This window comes from Chelonia mydas, chromosome 18, assembly GCF_015237465.2.
Source record: "Chelonia mydas isolate rCheMyd1 chromosome 18, rCheMyd1.pri.v2, whole genome shotgun sequence".
Classification (NCBI taxonomy): domain Eukaryota; kingdom Metazoa; phylum Chordata; order Testudines; family Cheloniidae; genus Chelonia; species Chelonia mydas.
In genome coordinates, this window is record NC_051258.2 from 3803383 (window position 1) to 3816334 (window position 12952).

The window sequence follows — 12952 nt, forward strand, 5'->3', positions numbered from 1 at the left end:
ACCACCACATCTCTCCCAGGTTTTATGCAATTTGCAAATCATACATTTGTAACTGAAAAAATTCTCTCTGTATTCTCAGTGGGTCCGGGTGGGGGGCAGGGTGTTTGCCAGGTCCCTTTTGGCAAAGGCAGTGTGTGGTTTATGGTCAGTTTCAGCTAACGCTGGCCTCCCATAAATAAAGACATGAAACTTTTTACACCCATGGACTAAGGCCAAAGCCGCCTTCTCTGTCTGAGCATATTGGCACTGAGGAGAGGGGAGGCCAGACCCCACTCAGTCCTTCATGCCCTCCTCAGAACTGCTCCCTGGCCTCCCTGTCAGTTTCCAGTGCAAGGGCCACTGCCTGAGCTGGTGTCTCTGCTCCCCCTCCTTTGGTTACGAAACACCAGAAAGATGTGCATGAGTTCAATTCCCGCACTGGATCTGAACTGCTCTCAAGTCTGGGGGCACAATCCAGGCCTCCTTTCAAAGGCCTTCTCTTTCATTGCATCAAAGGCCCCTCCTGCCCTGCCCTGTAATGGGTTTTATCATCCTCAGGAGCTGAGGAGAGAGGTTGGTTGAGAACCTGCCTCTCGCTCTCATTTCCAAGCCTGCTCTATAGGAGGAAAGTTGCCCTGGGTTAGCTAGATGGATTTTCAGTTGATCTAGTGACAGCAGCACAAACCCCTTAGAGAGGGGCTCTTAAGCTTGTTTAACCCTTTCCTTGCATCGCGTTTGTTATGTTCACAGCATACACACAGGAAAATTAGATAAAAACATTGCCTGGAAGGTTGCCACATAACATGACTACATCTTAGAATTCAGAACGATAACACACAAGAACCGCAAAACAGAGAGAGAGAAACCAGGCTGCTCCCTAAGGCCCCAAAGCACCACTCACTTCACCTTGCCATAAGCTGGGTCTTTCCAGACTGACCCTGTTCACACACTTTGCTCCAGAGCCTCCTAGCCTGTAAGCAGGACCAGGGAATGAAACATCCCCGCTTCTTATAGTAATAGCTTGCAATTCCAACACACTGGCTTCTCAGAGCCCCTGGGGCATTTGGCTCTGCTTAGCAGGGTTGGTGGTCCTGCCTCTGTCTGACTATTCAGTGCCCTGCAGCTGGAGCTAAACCGTCACAAGCAGAAGTGAGATAATTGCTTTCCAGTCATATCTGAGCATCAAATGATATTGGCACCAGCAGCTGATGCTATTGGCACCTGTTTGGGCTCTCTGAAGCTCGCCCCCAGGCTGCAGAACCTGAGCTCCAGCCTGAGCCACAGTGTCTCCACAGCTAGGTTGAATGCTGTAGTGTGGGCCCCACAAGCCTGAAGCTGCTACCCCGGGTTGCTGCCATGGGCTGTGTAGAGGAGCCCTGTGTGACTTGTCCCCGTCCCACAAGGAGTCTGGGATGGAGTGGGGAAGATCTGAATCTTCCCTTCCCCATGGGGTGGGGGTGGGCACATGGCTGCCCAGTGCCGCACATTATTCAGCAGATGTGCCAATGTCCAACCCCCTTGCTTACTGGTTAGGCCTCTGCGAGGGGAACCCCAGTGAGAACGGGGCTACGGAGAGATCTCAGCACAGACAGTAGGGATCCTGGACATTCCTGGAGGCTTGGGAGCTTCCCCTTCCTTCCCCTTTCTGCCCTGCCCTCCTGGGGAAGTCAGGCCTGGCTGCACCTTCCCTATGGGTGGGTCCCAAGTGCAGAACTGGGGGTTGCCTTGGGAAGCAGGCAAGCAAGGCCAGGCCAGGCAAGGAGGGTGTTGGCAGCTCATTCTCTCAGCCCTTGCTCCACCTGCCTCATTCACACGCCCTGATTGTGTGAGAGGCTTGCGGGGTGGGCTGGCTCCATTCAGCCCTTTCTCTCAGGGAGTGTGAGGGGCATTGTCTGCCGTGCCGGAGCTGGGCAGCTTTGGCTGGCTCCCTGCAGGGGGTCGGGCTGTCCTCCCTGGGATTAGACACCAGAGAACCAGGAGGTTGGCTTCCCACCCCAGCTCCTGCACAGGGAGCTGATTATCCCGACCTGCCGGGGTGGTTTCCCAACACCTGCCTCTGACAGCCGGCACCAAAGAGAGCAGTCGGCCTATTGTTTGCGCTGCCATTCGAGCTAAGAGCCAGGGCAGGTACAAAGGCTGCCAGCACTGCAGCCCATCCTCCCCGGCGGCGACTCCGGTTACTAGCACTGCCCGCTTTGAAATGATACCAGCCTCCTTGGGCCTAGGCGCTGGCGGATGGAGACCAGGGGTGGGTCTGGCGGTCACAGCTCCCAGAGTCCTGGGTTAAGGTAAGGCTGATACTCAGGTGTGCTCCAGCAATTTGGCTAGTAGGGTCCGTGCTTCCCCCCATGGGGTCCAAGGAACATGTCCCCTAAGAAGGGGGGCTGTCACTGCTGCCTGGGAGCCCTGGGCCTCAAAATAAGCTCCTGCAGGTTAGAATGTCTCCCTTGCTCTTACCCTGCCATGCTCTCTATGGCCAGCCATAGAAATGGCCCAGCCACTGAGCCCCCAGGTCCCCAGCACCCCACAATGCCTGCTGCCTCCTGGGAAGCCTGCACATGCCATGCTCTTTTCTGCCTGGCCAGTTGCCAGCCTGAGACTGCTGTCACGGGGAGAGGTTCCCATAGAGAGGTACAGGTGCCTGGCATGCTTCATGCCCTCTCCTTTGGGCAGTGCAGGGGGCTGCCTACACACAGATCCTTGTTGGCACTTGCTTTTGGGAGGGGCAGCTGGCACCCTGCACCCTGGATCCCTGTCAGGCTGTCTTCCTTCATGGATGGGATAAGTAACCAGTTCTGGGCTGCTGGAAACTGCTAGGAGGCCCCTGTCCCTACCCTGCTGCATGAGAGGAGATCTCTGAGCTGGGGGAGATTGTGTGGACATGCTGCCACCCCGTCCACTGCCATATGAGAGTGACGTGGGCAGGTACACGGGGGGACCTGGAAAGCGCTGTCTCACTCATTGTGAGATAGGCAGGGCACATCTTCTCTGCACTGGCTCTGCACAGCTGCCCCGGGCTGTTGTTGCTGTCAAAGCATCTGGGTGGGTCAGAGATTAAGAAGCAGCCTGCGTGTGTGAAACCTCAGGTGAGATCTGAGAGCCAGACCCTGTCACATCAGTCCTGCAGGAAGCAGACATCGATGTCTGGCTGCACAGACAACTGTGAGGGGCACACTTGGGGGACGGTGGGTGGGCTGGGGTGCTCTGCCCTGGCAGTAGAATGTCTCTGGGAAGGCCCTGGATGGTTGAAATGCATGAGGGATTTCTTCTCCTGAATGAGGCCTCCCTGCTCTGAGCCCTCCTGTCCTTCTGCTCTCCTGTCCTGGGTCCGCTCCACCTGCTGCTCTGGGTTTTCACCTACCAGTCATCTTCTGCGCCATGCCTGTCTCCTCCCTGAATGCAGAGCTGTGAACTTTGAATGACTCTATATTGACAAGAAAGTCTACATAGTTTTAAAACTTCCCTTTGGAGCTGGAGACAGGACCAGGTCTGAGGAGCAAACTTTGGCATGGCAGGACTGTGACATCAGAGATAACCCTGGGTAGCAGAGTAGTGCCTAGTGGTTAGAGTCAGGGCTCCTGGGTTCTGTTATGGGCTCTGTTAGGGGATTGGTTGTGGGTTATGGAGTCTTCATTGTAGGTCAGACTAGATGATGGCTTTTTTTACCTTAAAATGTATGAATCTATGAATAATTCAGCCAATAAGCAGACAGTTGACTCTAGGGTATTTGCATATTATAATCCTATTGGAGGAGAAGCTATACAAGCTGTATTTGAAAAACACCATTTCCTGCCAGTGGCATCCCATGTATGAGATCTCAGCCTCCCATGTTATAGCAGCAAGAGGTTTCCCCCTGCGGCTAACTAACAAGCCACACAAGGCACAAAGACACGAATGCAACATTAAGGACACAGCGTGAAAATATGTGTTAGGTGGTGCAAGAGTGAAGGTTGCAACAGTAACATTCATTTGGCTGCATCACACCTCCTTGGTATCCTATGGTATACATGCAACAGCATGAACACTAATGCCCCAGTCCTACTTCACACCGGGAGAGCCTTACACCAGGGCAGAGTGTCTCTGAAAGGAACAAAACAGACATTGGACAGGAAAACATGAAAGAGACAATACCGTGCACTGTGTGTGTAAATTACTGTACACTGCGTGAGCAAAATACCATGCATTGCAAGAGCAACCTGGGCAAGGCCATGCTTCTCTAGGAGTCTTAACTTTTGCATTTCCTGACTTTTCCCCTCACTATCTCCAAATTAGAAGCAATTTCAGGAGAATATGTTCTTCAGGATGGGATAATTAGGTCAACAAGAGATGATGTTATAAAGAGAAGAGAAGAAAAGGGGAGTGGCCTCTTTCACCTTGGGGATTCTTCCAAATAAAAACAAACAAAAGTGTCTGATAAAAGGCCGTGTGGCAGATAATCAAATATAATTACTCAACACATCCCCTAGCGGGGCCATAGAACTAAGGCTGAGAAATCAAAAGCTCAACAGCTAGGAGAAGGTACAAGCAAAGTGTCTGAGGATCATCTGTTCTTGTTTTTGATCATTGTTTTAATGTATTCCCTTTACCTTGTTTAATGTGTACAAAAAATATACAGAATGGCACCAACAACCTGAATTGCTCTTGCTACAGATACCTTGGTTTTGGGAATTTCCTGGGGTCCTTCTTGTACATTTCTGGAACTTAATGAGGCCTATATTTTAATCTTTATGTTAAGGCTCTACATATATATATAAAACAGGGTTAAAAGCAAGGTTCATGAAAGCAATTGAGTATCTTTCATTCATACCTACAAAGACCAGAAAACCCCTTCCTATTCATGTCAAGCAATCTTCCTGAGAAATCCATCCTGCATTGTTTCTTGCTGACATCTGTACAGCCCCAGGTATGATTAATTCCTTGGCTCACAATAAAATGCTTCTCCTTGACTTTGGAGCAGCCTGTAATTTCACAATTAGCTGGTAAAACACACCGCACATTCACCTTAAGAAGCAACGTGAACCTGACCAGCTTTGCTTTCGACAGCAAGGAGAGAGCTTTGCCCGCAAGGGAAATTTCTTGGCACTTGAAGCTCTCTGATGAGGGATGTTCCTGACAGAGTTCATAGGTGTTGGAGAAAGTGGTTTAAGGTTCTCAAAAGGCTGGTTGTTTTTCCCCTCCTTTGCGCTGGGCTCAGTGCGGGGCTTGGTGCTGGGGAAGGGAAGGCGGCTGCATTCAGGAAATCACCGTGGGCTCAGGTTAGGACCAAAATAATCTCAGTGCAGGCATCTCTTTGCCACCTCCCCCGCTCTTCATTTTAAAACATGCCTTTCATTCTTCCAGCTTCACTCCCTTTCTGACTGCAGCCGTCCCTCCCTGCAGGGCCCCAAGGTCACAGACACACCTGCGGGTAATGACTAGGCTGTGCTGGGGTCTCTAGTCCCTGGAGCAGTTAAATGGCCTTGCTAGACCCCCCAGCTCTCCTGTCCCAACCATGCAACTCTTACAGTACCTTCCCCACCTCCTCGTTCTCCCAGGGAGCGGGTGCAGCACAGAGTGAGCTGTGCTCACCCACGGTCTCAGCGCTGACGAGGCAGGACCAGCTCTGGGACTCAGAGGCTCCATGGGCCAGTCAGTCCTTGGCCTCTGCTGAGTCTGCCCACAAGGGGCCCAGGTAGAGTCAACGCTGATTCCTGCCCACTGGGCACTGGACCCATCGATTCCTTTCGCACACATGGCCACCAAATAGCCAGCTGCTGGGAATGGCTCGGGCGTGTCTCCACCTGAGCCTAGATCATGTTCACCAGAGTCCTGAGGCAGTGACTCCGCTTGCCCGGGGGGGCAGGGATGGCCGTGTTGTACCGCCCAGCCCAGCTCCGTCCCTAGTATGGCCTCGTCACATGGTTACACCAACAGCCTTCCCTCGCCTCAGCAAAATGCAGGCAAGGACCAAGTGCAGCAGTGATATTACTGCTAAATAAACACAGCAGACCATGGAAAGGTCTCTGATCCATGGCCCCTTACCAAGCAGGCACATCCCCCAAATGCCAGTTCCTGATGTTTCCTCCCAGCGTGTCTGCTGATTCCCAGCTCCACAGGAAACTCCAAGGACTGGGATTTCTGCATCCAGAATCTGCAACTCCTTGGGGAGACTGAGCCTGCCCCTACAGCTTGGCTTTGCTTTCTGCAGAGTTTACAGCTGGAGGTAGCATGGAAGCTCCTCAGATTATTGCCCACGTTCTCCTCTGACTGTGCAGCTGGTCTCAATCCCATTGCAGCATGTGTTGGTTTGATTCCATCAGCCTCTGCTCCAGCATCTCCCGACACTCTGCTCCATTGCTTCGTACCAGTTCCAGCAGGGGAGCTACCATGGGGTGTGACCAAGGGCCTTGGTGCTCTTTGGGCATGAAAGGCATCGGTGCAGCTCCAGATTTGTGCAAGAAAACAGGGCCCCAGCCCGAAGAGTTTATCTTAGAACCGACATGGTGCTGGGGCAGGTCAATGATGGAGGGCAGTAGGGCACAAAAGGTGCGAGGCTGCAGTTTAGCCAGAGTCCTGCTAGTTCCATGGCTTTTGTGTTCATTTGTTTGGCTCTGGCTCCAAGGCTTGCTAAGTCCTTGCTTTGCTGATGCTTCCCTGTGTGTGTGTGTGCGTGTGTGGGGAGGGGAGTGACTGAAGTGACTTTGGAGGAGGGATTTGAAGGTGGTGGGGGTGGCAGGGCAGGCCAGGCCAGGGAGGGTTACCACCCATGCAGAGGGGGCTGCACTAAGAAGGCAGGAGTGGGGCAGGCGAGGAAGGGAGCAGGAAGCCATGCAATTTGTCGGGAGTAAAGGGCAAGGAGCTTCCATCTGGTGCAGAGGGTGAGGAGATCTGGGCAGGGCTGGAGCCAGTGGCTAAGGGGCGATTGCACTCTGAAGGGAGGGGCAGAAAGGGGGCAAGGGTCAGGGCATTTCAAGAGGAGGCCAGGGGTGCTGTAGGCTTTGGTGGTGGAGAGAGGGGAGGAGGCTGGCGGGGAGATGCTGTAGGACAGACCCGGCAGGAACGCACAGGAGCATCAATGTGCAGGGACGAGGAGAAGGAGGGACATGGCCTGAAGCCACGGCTCAAACCCGAGGGTCAGGGGAGGTGGGGGAGCCATACCAGGGGGGGCAGAGAAGGCAGGAGCTCAGCTTTCACTGAGCTGCGGCGGGGGTTGGGAAGGCTGGAGCTTGGCAGGGAGTGATTCCCGCTGGATTCCAGTCCGGCATCACTGATATTTTACTGTGAGCTCAGGATTGACAATTATTAAGCCCATTTCCATCCGAACAAACCTCTGCCCAGAGGCCACCTGTGGACCGTGTCCATCCCACCCTCCTTGTCACTGACGGGTGACCTCACTCACATGGGATCAGTTCCCCTCCTGGGCTGGATGCGTGCGACTGCTGGAAAGCGGTGGATGGGGATCAGCTCACCGGGCCCAGAGTGCTCTCCCTGGGGCTCGGGAGTGGGCTGCTGGAGAGTGACAGCTTTCCTGCCGCAATGGACGGGCGCACACTTAATGGTGGGAAGTGTACCAAGGATTCCCAGGGGACGAGATGGCTGAACTGCAAGTCAGGTCTATCAGATCTCTGCCAGGGTATCCTGTGTGCTCTGTGCCCCTCTCTTGGGGTACTGTGTAGGGTTTGGGCCCTTCTCCCTGAGGGCCATGGCAGGTTTCTGCCCCTCCAGCTCTGGGCTCTGTATGGTCTGTACCCCCTGGGTGGGGGAAGGTCTGTGCCTCATGGGCTCAGTAGCTGGGAAGGGAGTTGCTTCTGTAAATCCTGCTGGAGTGAACTTTTGTTCCTCATGAGGTTTTTCTTGGGTGGGTTTTTATCCTTCTCACTGATAAAAGGCTCTTGGGATTGGGGGCTGGGTGAATATTGCCCAGGTACTTCTGGAACTGGAGCATGTGTCCAAGGCAAATCCATCTGGAGGTCTTCTTGTGCAGCGCCGTGGGGTGGGTTGGAGGAGAGTTAATCGGGTTAATGCTGGGAGGTTTTGCTGCAGGGCTGTGGTTTGGCCCGGCTTTGCAGCTTTGCTCTTGGTTGATAATTTATCACCTTTGCTAACTGCCGAGAGCAGGGCTGATGAGGGAGCGGGTGCACAGAGCTGGCAGGGAAGCCCAGCCTCTCACTGACTGGGGCTCACTGTAAAGCTCCCTGATGAAGCCCGACACTCTTGTTAAAATGTTAGGACTCTCCCTTTCTCCTCCAGTCGCCATGTCTGAGAGCGCAGCCCACTCCCAGGAGCAATCTGAGCTGAGAACCAGCAATCCCAGTTGTGCTGCAGCTGAGCTCCACTGAGCTGGGGACCTGCTAGGGACATGCCAAGGGGCTGGCCATAGGCTCTCCTGGGGAACTCTTGGCAATGAGGTGGTGGGTGGCAGCAGTGCCTCTCCCAGCAACACCACCAGTCACTCCTGGCTGCAGAATTGTGCTTCAGTATCTCAGCTGCCATCAAAGACACTTAATAACATTCCTGGCCACGTGGTTGTGGGGAAAACCTGCAGAAAACAAACTGCAGCGTCGCCTGCCGGACTCTGCAGGCAGCCTGACACAACGGCTTGGCGAGCTGTGAGCTGCCCCATTCAGGACCCCGTGGAGGCTGCGATGCAACAGCTGGGCAAAGGGGCATTTTCCGGAGTCGCCATTTTGCTGCAGCCAGCTTTCCCCAGCAAGGGGAGACGCTGATTTACAGGGCCTGCTGCTTGCACTGGGCCGTGGAGCCAGAGCTGGAGTCCAGGGAGCTGAGGAGTCAGCTACTACCTCCTCCCATCCCTTGCACACATGCTAGACTCCTGGAGATGCAAGTCTGGGCAGCCTGTATTATTCCCTGTGGACAGGGCAGGCCTCGTCTGTGTACAGGTGTTATTTTTAATATCAGCCTCCATTACACGCAGCCTTGTGACCCCACTGACCACAGGGGATCCCCTCTGAGGAGGGTGGTGTGGATCCCACATGGCCACCCTCACGGTGTGACCCACCCATGACCCCAGGGGAGTCACTTAGAATCATAGAATCATAGAATATCAGGGTTGGAAGGGACCTCAGGAGGTCATCTAGTCCAACCCCCTGCTCGAAGCAGGACCAATTCCCAGTTAAATCATCCCAGCCAGGGCTTTGTCAAGCCTGACCTTAAAAACCTGTAAGGAAGGAGATTCTACCACCTCCCTAGGTAACGCATTCCAGTGTTTCACCACCCTCCTAGTGAAAAAGTTTTTCCTAATATCCAATCTAAACCTCCCCCATTGCAACTTGAGATCATTACTCCTCGTTCTGTCATCTGCTACCATTGAGAACAGTCTAGAGCCATCCTCTTTGGAACCCCCTTTCAGGTAGTTGAAAGCAGCTATCAAATCCCCCCTCATTCTTCTCTTCTGCAGACTAAACAATCCCAGCTCCCTCAGCCTCTCCTCATAAGTCATGTGCTCTAGACCCCTAATCATTTTTGTTGCCCTTCGCTGGACTCTCTCCAATTTATCCACATCCTTCTTGTAGTGTGGGGCCCAAAACGACACAGTACTCCAGATGAGGCCTCACCAGTGTCGAATAGAGGGGAACGATCACGTCCCTCGATCTGCTCGCTATGCCCCTACTTATACATCCCAAAATGCCATTGGCCTTCTTGGCAACAAGGGCACACTGCTGACTCATATCCAGCTTCTCGTCCACTGTCACCCCTAGGTCCTTTTCCGCAGAACTGCTGCCTAGCCATTCGGTCCCTAGTCTGTAGCGGTGCATTGGATTCTTCTGTCCTAAGTGTAGGACCCTGCACTTATCCTTATTGAACCTCATCAGATTTCTTTTGGCCCAAACCTCCAATTTGTCTAGGTCCTTCTGTATCCTATCCCTCCCCTCCAGCGTATCTACCACTCCTCCCAGTTTAGTATCATCCGCAAATTTGCTGAGAGTGCAATCCACACCCTCCTCCAGATCATTTATGAAGATATTGAACAAAACCGGCCCCAGGACCGACCCCTGGGGCACTCCACTTGACACCGGCTGCCAACTAGACATGGAGCCATTGATCACTACCCGTTGAGCCCGACAATCTAGCCAGCTTTCTACCCACCTTATAGTGCATTCATCCAGCCCATACTTCCTTAACTTGCTGACAAGAATACTGTGGGAGACCGTGTCAAAAGCTTTGCTAAAGTCAAGAAACAATACATCCACTGCTTTCCCTTCATCCACAGAACCAGTAATCTCATCATAAAAGGCGATTAGATTAGTCAGGCATGACCTTCCCTTGGTGAATCCATGCTGACTGTTCCTGATCACTTTCCTCTCATGTAAGTGCTTCAGGATTGATTCTTTGAGGACCTGCTCCATGATTTTTCCAGGGACTGAGGTGAGGCTGACTGGCCTGTAGTTCCCAGGATCCTCCTTCTTCCCTTTTTTAAAGATTGGCACTACATTAGCCTTTTTCCAGTCATCCGGGACTTCCCCCGTTCGCCACGAGTTTTCAAAGATAATGGCCAAGGGCTCTGCAATCACAGCCGCCAATTCCTTCAGCACTCTCGGATGCAACTCGTCCGGCCCCATGGACTTGTGCACGTCCAGCTTTTCTAAATAGTCCCTAACCACCTCTATCTCCACAGAGGGCTGGCCATCTCTTCCCCATTTTGTGATGCCCAGCGCAGCAGTCTGGGAGCTGACCTTGTTAGTGAAAACAGAGGCAAAAAAAGCATTGAGTACATTAGCTTTTTCCACATCCTCTGTCACTAGGTTGCCTCCCTCATTCAGTAAGGGGCCCACACTTTCCTTGGCTTTCTTCTTGTTGCCAACATACCTGAAGAAACCCTTCTTGTTACTCTTGACATCTCTTGCTAGCTGCAGCTCCAGGTGCGATTTGGCCCTCCTGATATCTTTCCTACATGCCCGAGCAATATTTTTATACTCTTCCCTGGTCATATGTCCAACCTTCCACTTCTTGTAAGCTTCTTTTTTATGTTTAAGATCCGCTAGGATTTCACCATTAAGCCAAGCTGGTCGCCTGCCATATTTACTATTCTTTCGACTCATCGGGATGGTTTGTCGCTGTAACCTCAACAGGGATTCCTTGAAATATAGCCAGCTCTCCTGGACTCCCTTCCCCTTCATGTTAGTCCCCCAGGGGATCCTGGCCATCTGTTCCCTGAGGGAGTCGAAGTCTGCTTTCCTGAAGTCCAGGGTCCGTATCCTGCTGCTTACCTTTCTTCCCTGCGTCAGGATCCTGAACTCAACCAACTCATGGTCACTGCCTCCCAGATTCCCATCCACTTTTGCTTCCCCGACTAATTCTACCCGGTTTGTGAGCAGCAGGTCAAGAAAAGCGCCCCCCCTAGTTGGCTCCCCTAGCACTTGCACCAGGAAATTGTCCCCTACGCTTTCCAAAAACTTCCTGGATTGTCTATGCACCGCTGTATTGCTCTCCCAGCAGATATCAGGAAAATTAAAGTCACCCATGAGAATCAGGGCATGCGATCTAGTAGCTTCCGTGAGTTGCCGGAAGAAAGCCTCATCCACCTCATCCCCCTGGTCCGGTGGTCTATAGCAGACTCCCACCACTACATCACTCTTGTTGCACACACTTCTAAACTTAATCCAGAGACACTCAGGTTTTTCCACAGTTTCGTACCGGAGCTCTGAGCAGTCATACTGCTCCCTTACATACAGTGCAACTCCCGCACCTTTTCTGCCCTGCCTGTCCTTCCTGAACAGTTTATAACCATCCATGACTGTACTCCAGTCATGTGAGTTATCCCACCAAGTCTCTGTTATTCCAATCACGTCATACTGCCTAGTGTTTTCCATCAAAAGACCTCAAAGTGCTTCCCTTACCAGGGAGATGAGCAACATTCTCCTCCTTGTCTAGATTGGGAAACTGAGGTCCAAAGCCGGCAGGAGTAACCTATCAGGCCCCAGTAACAGTCCTCTCCAGACGGCCACTCTGCCCAAGTCACAACAGGCTTCTGCTCCTTTGGAAAAGAAGAGCCGAAGGTGCAAAATGCGGCCAATGTTGGCTTATGGGTGTCTCCGCTGAGGGCAAGACAGCCTGTCCTGTATATAGAAAGACTAGGCAACCCAAGAGCAATACTCAGGACAGGGGGGAAGGGAAAGGCAGCCAACACACTGTTTGAGCTAGTGCTGCCAAGGGTTAGGGAGGCCTTTAACAATCAGAACCCCCCAGGAGAAGGAGGTCAAAGGAGAAGGGAAGGGGGTGAAATGACTGATACAGACAATTCTATTTAACCAGAAAGATAACACCCAGAGGTGAGAATGCAGCGAGTAACGAAGACCTTGTAAAGGCACCTGTGGGTTTTAACATTAAGGGGATCCTGGGGAAAGGTGGAGAGGTGCGAATTGGATGGCACAGGCCCTGTGAGTGTCCGAGGTGATGGAACAACTGACAATTCTTTGGGACAGTCCTGGTGGAGGGGAGGCCTGTCTGAACGCAGTGCTGACCTTCAAAAAGGGAAGAAGAGGGATCCTGGCAATCACTGTCCCATGCATGTAATCCCTGATTCCAGCAAGATAATGGTGCAAATATCTACAGTTAAAGCAGGCGATAGAGAGAAGGGAGCAACAGCAGCACGAGCTTATAAAGCACCAATCATGCCAGAGCAACGTGACAGAATGAGCATCCCAGGGGAATATGGTACAATTCACCTCCCGGGAGTTAATAATGAGAACAATGGGTCCAGTGTCTCACAAAATCTTACTCAAAAACTAATTCCAATTCCCTGGCTCTCAGCACTATTGTATGGATTGAATATTACCTTACCGGAGAGTAATGATGCTCGCCAGTCTCTGGAGTTGGGAGAGTGGTAAGAGGGTGCAGTAGGGGCTGGTTTAGGTCTGCTCTTATTCGTAAACTTCCTAATGAGCTGGAAGAGGGAGTAAACCACTCATTAACTCCAACTGTTGAGGATGCTGATTGGGAGGGGTTGCAAACACCAGTGAGACCAGAGAGAACA